The 11,501-nt window shown below is 27.0% G+C and overlaps 1 protein-coding gene across 2 annotated transcripts in view; it reads right to left on the reverse strand.

Annotated features, from left to right (window-relative positions):
* The window catches only part of LOC129988895 (uncharacterized), a 136,431-nt gene extending 127,482 nt beyond the window's left edge, over positions 1 to 8,949 (reverse strand). For both annotated transcript variants that reach the window (XM_056097179.1, XM_056097180.1), the window contains exon 1: positions 8,742 to 8,949. The gene's annotated coding sequence lies outside the window, so the exon portion shown is untranslated. The remainder of the gene's footprint in view (positions 1 to 8,741) is intronic.
* Between the last annotated feature and the right edge of the window lie 2,552 nt (positions 8,950 to 11,501).

Here is an 11,501-nt window from a genome sequence, read left to right on the forward strand (position 1 = left end):
TCGATCCATATATATAACGTCTTTTTAAAGGTAAAAATGTATCAGCACAGTGCTTTTCCCAACCTGTGGATATATCTAGACATTATTTAAATTTTCTCTAACAATGTACAAGTTCTTTTCTTCGAATTTAAAAACCCCTTCCCCTCACTTGAAAAAATGGTCTTTGTTCATCGATTCTAAGGACACTCACTGAAAAAATCTATCATCGATTCTAAAGTCAATTAATCACTATAATGGCAGTGATTAATGCTTCTGCTCCAAATAGGTCTCATGTACTTCGAATGAAATAAAAGTCCTTTCGAGTTTCGGTTTATTCTTATTTTCTTTAAACTGTACCTAATTTTTTTTTCTAAAAAACTCCTGAAAGCAATAGTGTATTTGAAATCATGCTTAAAATTTTGAGGAATTCTGTTTTTAATATAACTAATTTTTGTTTGGCATTATCTGCATTTTTATAATAAAATTTGAAATTTATTATTTATAAAAGTTTAATTACTCAAATTAATGGTGTAATATGTAGAAAATAATGAAGAGTAATAAAACTTGGGTATGGACTGAAATCACCAATTTGTTTTTAAAATTAAAGCTAATGACATACCATCAAAGGAAGACTGTTTCTCCCCCCCCCCACACACACAACCACCATCTTTGAAAGAAATTGAAAATTGCTTTCCAGTTGTATTTTCTCTAAGGGCAATCTTGGAACAAAGTTCACCAACTCATATCACCGAACCATCTAACTTTTTATTTCCATATGAAAGAAAAGAAAAAGTTTTTTCAAAACTTTTTATTTTTCTATGAAAGCTCATGATATTGTGTTATGTCATCAAGGGTCTTTTGCCTTTCACCATTTGCAATTTTTGGTGGTAATCGAAAAAAAAAAAAAAAAAAAAAAAAAAAACACTGCACAAGTGCGCATTTTCCATGGGAAAATCAAACAACAAAATGCACCAATCTTAACCTCTGAAACGATCTAAAAAAGCTTTATTTATGTGAACCCTCAAGACCCCTGGATGTGTCGTTAATGGCTGTCTACTTACCAACATGCTTCACTTTCATGAGAAATCAAAAACACACATCTTTACATTCTCCGTGGTGAAAACTTCCGATAGTATTCAAAACCGCAATTATCATACCAATTTTTAAAATTTTTGTTATTGTTTTGTTATTTTAGTTTGGATTAAATTTATATTTACAAATTTTTTAAAAGCTAGTTTTCTTCGACAATTTGCCAATTTTGCTAATTTAAAGAATAAGTAAAAAATCAGAAAACTCTATTATAATTTTGCAACTTTTACGCATATTATCATAATTGTACTTTTATTATGATTTTGTTATTATAATAGGTAATTCCTCAAAATTGACTTATGTGGTTAAATTAACCTCATTAATACTAGTCATCATCAGCAAACATATTAATATCATTAATATAGTCATGTCGTCGAATAGTAATGAAATACATCTCACTAAAGCAATAGAAAGTACTACTTTAAATAATGATATTAATTTTTTAAATTATGCTTAATAATAGAATAATTTAATTTGTTCATTATGCTTGCAAAGTGACAAAATGAATTGATATTAAAATTGGCGAAATTGGGCCAGATTTTGATGGTGGGAGCTTATCTATGCTTCATTTTGCAAAATCTCTCGAAGGGAAGGGGATAATAGAAGATTCTTGAAGACGAATTTTAGGATCATGAGCTATCATAAAAAATACTAAATGGCAAACTCATATATTAACTATTTCATTTAGTGGTTGTAAATTGCGAACACTGGCAAGCCTTTTTTACAGAGAATATATAAAGAAGTGATGTTTTTGAAATATTTCTTGTAGATGGACGAAAAAGGCAACATTAATTGATATGAAATTCATATGACCATTAGTAAGTTTGCATTTATATGAAATAAAAATATCATAATAGGGACAGTATTTTTAATAAGTGAATAATAAAAATGAACTGAAATGGTACACAAATAAAGGGAAGAAAGTGTACGCTTAGCCCAGATCTGCATCAAAGAGATCTAAAAATTCCAAGCCTACTTCTAGATTCTAAATTTTGAATATTTTTATCATTGAAACACTTTAATAAACATTTCTTAACAAGAAAGATGAAATATCTCATATCATAAACTCATCTCATCATCCTTTCGTATTTCTTTTATTTCAATATTTAATCTTCTAATTAATTTCTTTAATAGTTAGTTAATTATGTAGATCTCTTTTTATAAAAAAAGAGATCTACATCATTAACTTCCGTGTTAAAATTGGTGGCAGTTACCTAAATTTCGTTCTTGTTACTTATGGCACTTTACAAGCTCGCTGACAGATCTGTCAGCGATATAAGCCGATTGAGTGTCTCTTGTTTTTTTTAGTAGCACCAACTAGGGCCAAAAGTACGACTTAGCTACTTCATGCGTCACTTTCGCTTGCACAACACATTTTTACAAGGGGGCACATTCACAAACATCACAGAAGAAAAACAGCCGTCCTGAACCGGGACTCGATCCCGGGACGCCCAGATAACGGGGAAGACGCGTTACCCTTATGCCAGGATGTTGGTGCCTAAACTTCAATTGATTTATATTGGATACAGAATTATCAATCAGTTAAGATCGGATTAATTAAACTTATCATATTTCTTAATTACTGAATGCTTGTATGACATTCAATTGAATAAAGATTCATTGACTTTTAATATTATTTTCAGTCAATGTCAAATAAATCAGAGAAAATTAGGATAGTTGAAAGTACATTAATGAATCCTTATTTTCAAGAAGCTTCCTCCATCTTCTACTATATTATTATTATTCATTATAATTATTAGTCATTATTTCATGATGTTCCTTTTTTTAATCTTGGATATATAAAATATAATTAATATAACAGTGAAAATCAAGTAATCCATTAAAAAAAATTATCTTTAATTTTCATAAATTTCTATGCTTTTAGTTAGGTCAATCAATTTCTCTGAAATAATTATTTAAAGTACAATTATATGCATGATATAAAGCAAAATCAACTATGAGCTCACCTTCAATTGCCTAGCTAGAATTATACAAGATGTTTTAACAGGCGAATATGCTCGATGTTTTTATTTTCTAATCTATATAACTTCTGTAATGGTGTGAATAAAATAATAATAACATAACTTACAACAATGCAATAAACTTAATAACAAATATTTATGACTTTTAACTCAATAACTACGATTTTAAAAGATTAGAATAGTTCCAATTATAAAGCAAGATAAATTAGCAGAATCTAGAGACATTTACAACAGGATAATGAATTGCGTAACAAGAAAAAATCGAATGTCTAGGTACTTCTAATAGATCGATAAAGTCAGTCTATAAGAAAATTAGTAGGAATACAACTGCCACTAGGCTGACGGAATTAATATCAACAAGTTGCCTTTTCAGCAGCATTATCGACCACAGTTGGAAGAAATCAGAAATACGAAATATAATCAAAGATGGTATACGAACAAGAAAGTTATTCTTAGAATGAGTTGGCTGTATAATTTAGAAATAATAATATATTGAGAGGTATTTGGAAAATTGCTTTTATTTTTGTTATCTCAACCTCCTTTGCATTAAATAAGAGATTTAAAAATTTTCTGATATTTAATAGATTTAAATGAGCAATGCAGAATGCACACTGGATTTGTTGTTTTCCTTATTATCGGAGGAGTACTGGTTTGAAAATTCAACCAAAATACAACTTTTCTTTCATGATATCAGTTCCTTTTTTCCCCCAATAATTCACTCAATAAGCAAAGGATTTTTTGAAGCATTGGTATAAAATGCAATAAAATGGGAGAAAAAAATGTGTGAATAATAAAAAAATAATATTTTAAAGGAAAGAAAAATAATAGACGGACTGTGAAAAGAGAAAAACCGGCGGAAATGCGTAAAACGTTCTCCCACATTCTCTAAAAACGGAAAATCCCTCTAATCCCTCTTCTCTAAAAATGGAGACTAAAATTAAATTTTTATTCTAATTTTTTAAATTATATTTTCTATTTTAGTGCTGAAAATTGATTCATTCGTGCTATTTTTATGATATATTGTTGAATGTGTTTGAATTATATATTGATCTATTATTGAAAGTGAGTGTTTCACATGTGAGTGTTTTTCACATTTAAATTCAACTTTTATTTCACTTAAATATATTTCATAACACAATTAAAAGGAATATCTCATGCTATTCTTTATAATTTAGATGGGAAATCATTTGGATGAAGAAAATTCAAGTTATTATTAAAATTTTATATTATTTAATATAATCAAAATATTTATGGAAATAAAAGCGGCTACAAATGTCGCAAAATTAAAAAAAAATGTTTCTTAATATAACCGTTTAAAACTGTTCAAATATTTTACGCAAAAAAACTAGACGAATATCTGATTTTATAAATACAATACATTTGGCTAAATTAAAGTTAAGAATCGAAAAAAAAATTTAAAATCACAAAAATAAAGAATTTTTATAGCATTTGTGTATAAAAAATCGCATTGAGCAAATAATAATATTATAATATAATGAGAGAAATCTGAATGTAATAGCAGTTCATGTAATTTCCGAATCTCATTTTAAAATATAATGTTCTTTAAAAAAATTCTTCAAGATTCCACATCTTTAATTAAGCATGATGTTCTTTAAAATGCCGCTTTTCTTTAATTCTGATGATATTCTTTAGAAAAATCTTCAAAATGCGTTAACTTACATGTTCATTCTTTAATAATACGTCATTTTAGTTTAAAATCCATGATCATTGAAGTTACTAATTCTATAAGTTTTTCAATTGAATTGTAACAATTTTAGACTCTAAACAAAATTACGACCATTTATTTAGCTTGAAGTACAAGAAACATTTAACAAGACATTGCTTTTGGTTTTCTGTTTCTAAGTATTTCTGGTACTTAGTATGTGTTCTGTTGCACTTCAAAAATCACTTCACACTACTTTTCAAAAAGTCACTTCAAAAATACACTTCAAAAATCAAAATTTTTATTTATATCTGGCATATTGAAGTTTAAAACAAATTTTGAACGAATTCGAAAGTTTTATGCAAACTGTTATAAAATATTATTCTTCGAAATACTCAAACGATTTTTTTTAAATAAAATTATCATTCTAATAAGTTACAATTAAATTTTTTGCGTTCATCCAACTCGTAGTTTTAAACAAAAATCAAGAACAATAAATGTACTTTCAAGAACAGTTCGAATATTTGCATTCCGTAAGATGGCTAAAAATAAAGTAGAATAAATTATTAGTTTTGTGAAATCCTATCTTATTGATTGAAATTCTTCTTTGAACCGACACCTCAAGTTTGCTTCCGAACATTTCTTGACAAAAAAAAAAGAAAATAAATTTTTAAATGAATTCTTGAATTGAAAGAGAATTCTCTGGCATTCTTAACATGGATTCAAAAAATTTACAAGAAAATATTCCACCTAAAAATTTATATTTTGCTTGACTGTACTATTTTCTTACAGTATGCCATTTGACTGTACTAATTCTATAAATATATTGAATAAATAGTAAGATGTTTCTTGTTCAGAGATTTTAAGTAAGACATGTAACATCTAGTAACTAAAACCATATATTATATACATGTATAATAAAAAGCAATAGGTAAAAAGTAAAAAACAATAGGTTAGGTATAAATATAGTAATGCATCCTATTAAATTTCTCATATATGAGAAGAAATACTGAAATATTTCAAAATATTTCTTCTTCAAAACACATACAAATATTTTAAAGTCCATTGTAATGATTTTAAATTAATAGTCTGGGATCTTATATCCGAAAACATTCATCGTATAAACAAATAAAATTTTTAATTATTCCCTAAATTAATTGAAGTGTTGGAGTTTTACCCTACGTAGTCTCAAATCTGTGAAGATAAAAATAAATTTAAGTTTGAATTTATAAAAAACAACTCCTTTAAGCACAATTTTTTAAGCAATTTTTATGGAAGCCATAAAAATTTCCATAGAAGTACAATATTTTCTTTTATTAAAACAATTAATAATTAAAAAAAATTTAAAAAACATAAAAATATTTCATTTTTATTAAAATTTAATGATGGAAAAGATGTTTCAAAAAGTTTTTCGATTGTGTTGCATCGTTGTAAGTTGTAAGTTTTATTTTCTGTAAGCTCATAATTTCGAGTTAAACATCATTTTTTAAGCTGTCAAAATATTTTGTTATGAATTATTTTAAAATGTTACTGAATTGTCATAGTACTGAATTGAAGAATATTATATTTTTGAAATAAATTAACATGTGTAAGCAAATAAATAGCATTAATAATGATTTAATAAATTCTATAAATAAAAAAACCTCTTTTTAAAAAAAATATAAAGCAAAAAATGAAGAGAAACCATTTTCCTTCTATTTTTTAAAGTTTAATGAAAAGATAATCGTAGAGGAAATTTTTCGAATGTGTTTTATCCATTAATATATGACTCAAAATAAGTAAAATTAAACATATTCACTAATATCTTAAATAGAAAAGTGGTAAATATTCCACCGAATACATTTTAATAAATTTATTCAAGTTTAATGGTTTTACATTTTGCTTGTTTTTCTTATTCTATTTGGGTAAATTAATTGGAAATAAAGAGGATAAAATAATTTGAAATGTATAAGAAAAAAGTTAGCGTGTCATTAAATATGAAAATGTCATAATTAAAGGATCGAAAAAAATCAGAAGAATGCTTTATTTGTTTTATTATTTGACTCTATAATTAAAAAAAAATGCCTTAATAGATAACTTTTTTTTATATTTTATAAAAATTATTAAAATGCAATTCAGTAGAAGTAAAATGTTAATCAATTTTAAAGAAAATTAAAATTAACTCGATTTTAATTAAATTAATTTTATTTATTAAAATGAATGAATTAAATAAATTTCTTTTATGTATTATGAAAAGAATTAGAAAGGAGATTTGTTTTGACCAGAAGCTAATTTATTCAACATAATCTTTCTTTCTTTTACATGACTTTACATCTGTAAAACATCCGTGACTTTACATAAAAATTATGTCTTCAGTTTTTTATATCATTAAATTATTATATTTGAGATTCATTATAATGTTGGAAATCGGTTTTATTTTATTTTAGAATTTCCCTCATTTTTATACGCCTAATAGCTTAAAATTACGGAAAAAATTCATAATTTGTTATTACTTCTAATCTATTATAAGTTTTTTTAAAAATTAACCTAAACAAATAGTATTCCAATACGAACTTCTATTAATCTTTTTATAAAGTAATTAAATTCAGTGTTATTCATAAACATATAAATGCTGAAAATAATCAGGCTTTCAAATTTGATACGATTTGCATCAGTGACAAGCATATTCTGAAAGGAAGAAAAACCACCATTGTGAAATGATTATATTTTACAACTATTCCTCCATGTAAAATTTTAATTTTTTAAACTATTAAATATTGAAAATAAAATACAAAATGTCATGAAATGCACCTTATTTGATATAATTAGCATTAAAAACTTAGATAATTTTATATATGATTCGCATAAATATCTTAATTATTTTTTTTTTCTTGTAGGCATACAAATAAGTTTGATTAAAAAAATTTACGAATTAGTGTATGTAGTGATTTCTTTTACGCTTCTACTTTTCTAAGATCTAACAAGTTGTAAAAAAAAAATTACTTTCAAACTTTTCATTTATGTTAAACCAACTTTTGCATTAAATCAACCTTTGCATTTATGTTAAAAATCATTTACATTCAAAATTCATCAAACAATGCATCCTTTAAAAACAGTTATATCATTAATACAATTAAAGCATAAATTTTCCTGAAACCAATTCAAAATTATTGTTCTTAATATGCGATAATTATTGAATCCTGGCCATAAATTATAAAGATGCTATTGCTTCTATGAAACATACACAACTTAAAATGTAAAGGAATTGTATTTTTATAAATTTTTTAATGATATATGCTATTATATGACTTTTTTGTTATGAATTTTTTATGTTAAAAACGAGGTTTTTTATATATAAAATAATTTGCCATTCAATTTACGTACTAAATATTATCTTATGCAAATAATCTTAATACTAAAATCAAGTGATAATGAAAATTCAAATTATAAAATTATCAGTGCTATGATCATTGCGCATTAATAGATATCAAAAATAAGTATATGAAAATAAAAGTGCATTATCATAATAAGTATTAAAATAACTACTTGCATATTTCAAGGTACAAAAAATAGTTGCTTGTCCTTAAAAAAATTACTTTTATCTATAAAAATATCATATATTTCTGATATTAACTTTATGAAAGTACGCATTCATTGAACTAGAACTTACAATGGCGGAAAAACTTTCATAGGACATGTCAAGTAATAACCAGATATAAAATTATTCATAAAATGTATCTTCAACACAAAAAAGTTAATGGTGCGCTTTTATATATGGCCCATACGTAATATAATTAACGTAAGGTCACTCCTGGGATTCTCTTTATAACCTCCAGAGAAAACTCTCAAGGACACTTGCTAACTTATTCTATCAACAAGTTTCCCCATGCATGCTTTTCTAAATATATCACTCAAATCATCTTCCATATCAAGACACCAATTTTAAATCTTTAAAATATCAGCATCAATTAAATCGAAACAGAACACCACTTTAAATGTCACAAGAAAGATTGAAAAAAGATTTGAACTTTTCTTATCGTAAATCTTACCTGTTCTTCGAAGCGTGGGAGAAAAAAACTCAAAATGAGAGGTTTAATGTCCCAGAAAAATACTTTGTCCCAGGATTTCGTCCCGTCCGTTACATGAGCGCAAGAGTTGGATCCAACTCTTGAGAAGTGTTTTCGGAAATTGGTTTTCGAGGTCCCCGTGAATTATGCTAATCGGCGCGCACAGTCGCAGATGTTTTCGGGCGCACACTCTTCTGGAGCGTTCCCGGTAAAGGAAGCGGAGGAGATGACCGGGATCCAGGCAAAATTTCGAATCGAACTAGGGTTGCTGCATGAGGTGTTGCGCTCCTGGAAAAGTTGCAGTTGGCGATATTTATCGCTCCAATATTTCTAATTAGAAAGAAAAAGGCTAATTTTTTCAGTACTTTGATTTTAAAAATAATATTTCGCAATTTAATAATCCACCTATTTTTGGTACTTTTGCCCAAACATGGACAAACTCTTAGATAACTGAACCAGTAAAAGTTTAGATAATTGATACAATATTTTAACTTCTAACAAAGAGAATGGATTCACTACAATTTTATCGCATACACTCTAATAAAGGTGTTATTCTTTCTCCCCCATCCGCTTAAAACTGATGGAGGCTTACGAAACAGTGAACGTTACAAGTACTCAGATTTTTATTTCCAGAGTCTCAAATCTGAGTGTTTTGCATTTCATTGTATTCGTTAGAGGAAAAAAACCAAGAAAGCATTTGGACACTCTTTTGCGATCCACGGAAACTGAAACTTGAGGTACAAGTAAATTTTAATAACAAGATAATATACTAATTTATTTAATTTTCTGTCTTTTTAAGTTACCAAGTTTAAATACATGCGATTGTATAGATCAATAGACAATAAACTGTTGACAGATTGGTTCAGAATTTATTACATATTCTTTTATATATAAAATTAATCTATTATTCAATAAATTTGAATTAAGTGCCGACGTCCTAACATAAGTGAAGCGCATCTTCCCCGTGATCTGGGCGTCCAGGGTTCGAATCCCGCTTCGGGCATGGTTGTACTTCATTTGTGTTCTATATGTGAGTCTGTGAGGTGTGTGAATGTGCCCCCCCCCCTGTAAAAAGGGGTGCGAATGGGTGTTTGTGTGTCATCTTCATATGAGCTAGAAGTCAGACTTTTGCCCTCGGGTGCTCAGGGGTCTTTACCCTCAGAAGCTACTGCATCCCCTTTCTGTGGTAACGCGGACACGACATCATCATTTGAATTAAGCATCAAATTTCATTTGACATTTTTATATGCTTTACAGCTACCAAGTTCACTTTTACTCGGACAAATTTCCTGAAAATGGGATTCGCTCATTATTTGAAATAAATCTACAAATATGTTATAAAGAGCACAAAAACAAGTTTCATTTCTCAAGTTTAGGAGGTTTCTGAGCTATCGTGTTCAGACATAGAAAAATAATTATCAAAATGTGTTTTTCTATCATTATTAATTTATTTATTACAAGAATTACTAAATTTAGACAATACATACCTTGAAAAGGAAGGATGTGCACCTTTTTTTATAAAGCGATAGACTTTGATGTTTTCACGCAATAATATCTGAGAATATTTCCGTGAAAAAATGATTTCTGTGCCATTTATATATATATACTAACCGCCTTTGGCGACCAGCCGGTTCGCCAGTATTACCGCTCGCTACAATTTTCAATTAAATATTTTAAGTAACTGGTCTCTTAATAGATTCTCAAACAAAACATTTTTAATCTTCAAATTTTGATAGTCATACCAAACTTATACTGTTGTTTAGATCGTTCCGTTCAATTTACTATATATATTTTGCTAATTTGTTGTCATTTCCGGTAAAACTTCAACTTTAATTTAAAGTGGAAATGATGAAATTGCAATTAATATAAAGATATTTTTTAACAAAACCAAGAGTTTTATCTTATTTGTCATCTTTATTGTTATTTATATATTATTATTATTATTGAATATGAGTATTGCAAACAGAATCGCTCGGTATTTAAGTCTTATGTGAACTACAAAATATTTTTCATAATTTATCATATATCTCAAAGAATAATTCAACAAAAATTTCTCAGATTCAGCATAAAATTCAGTTTTTAGTTTTGCTTTTTTAAAAGGATTGAAATGAAATCAATAATAATATTTTGTTCCGGCCTATAAATATATTTCAAAAATTATGAAATCTAAATTTAATGCAGTAAGGTATCATATTCTGAGAAATATTCTGGGCACACCAAATTTTAAATAAATGAATGACAGTTTCTATTTTCCACGATCAACTAAGACTTATTTATAAAGTTTTGAATTTTAAAAATTTAGAAAAACTCAACATTTTCATAATCTTAGACCAATTAATCTTGAGAAAACTGCGCTCTGATTGGCGTGTTTTCTTTGAAACGATCGATGGAAATTTTTTTTATTGAATAGTGATATTGAAATTTTCATAAATCAGTCAGTTTAAGTGATTGATTTAGTTGATTGAAAATTAACTCTTTTTATTTAAAATATTAGTGTTTCAAGAACATTTTGTTAATCGTGATTTCCACAGCAGAAGCTTTATGTAAAATCAAAAATTCGTTATTTATTAGAGCATTTATTGAATCAAGTTACATAAAATATAATCATTTTCCATTTAGACCATTTTAGCAGATCTGTGTCTTACTAAAGGTTTACAAATTAGCTGTGTGGCCCTGATTTGAATGGATATCCTGTTCATATTAAACAAAACTTGCCTTGAAATAAAACTGATTTATTGGATT

This window comes from Argiope bruennichi, chromosome 10 (genome assembly GCF_947563725.1).
Source record: "Argiope bruennichi chromosome 10, qqArgBrue1.1, whole genome shotgun sequence".
In the NCBI taxonomy this organism is placed as follows: Eukaryota; Metazoa; Arthropoda; class Arachnida; order Araneae; family Araneidae; genus Argiope; species Argiope bruennichi.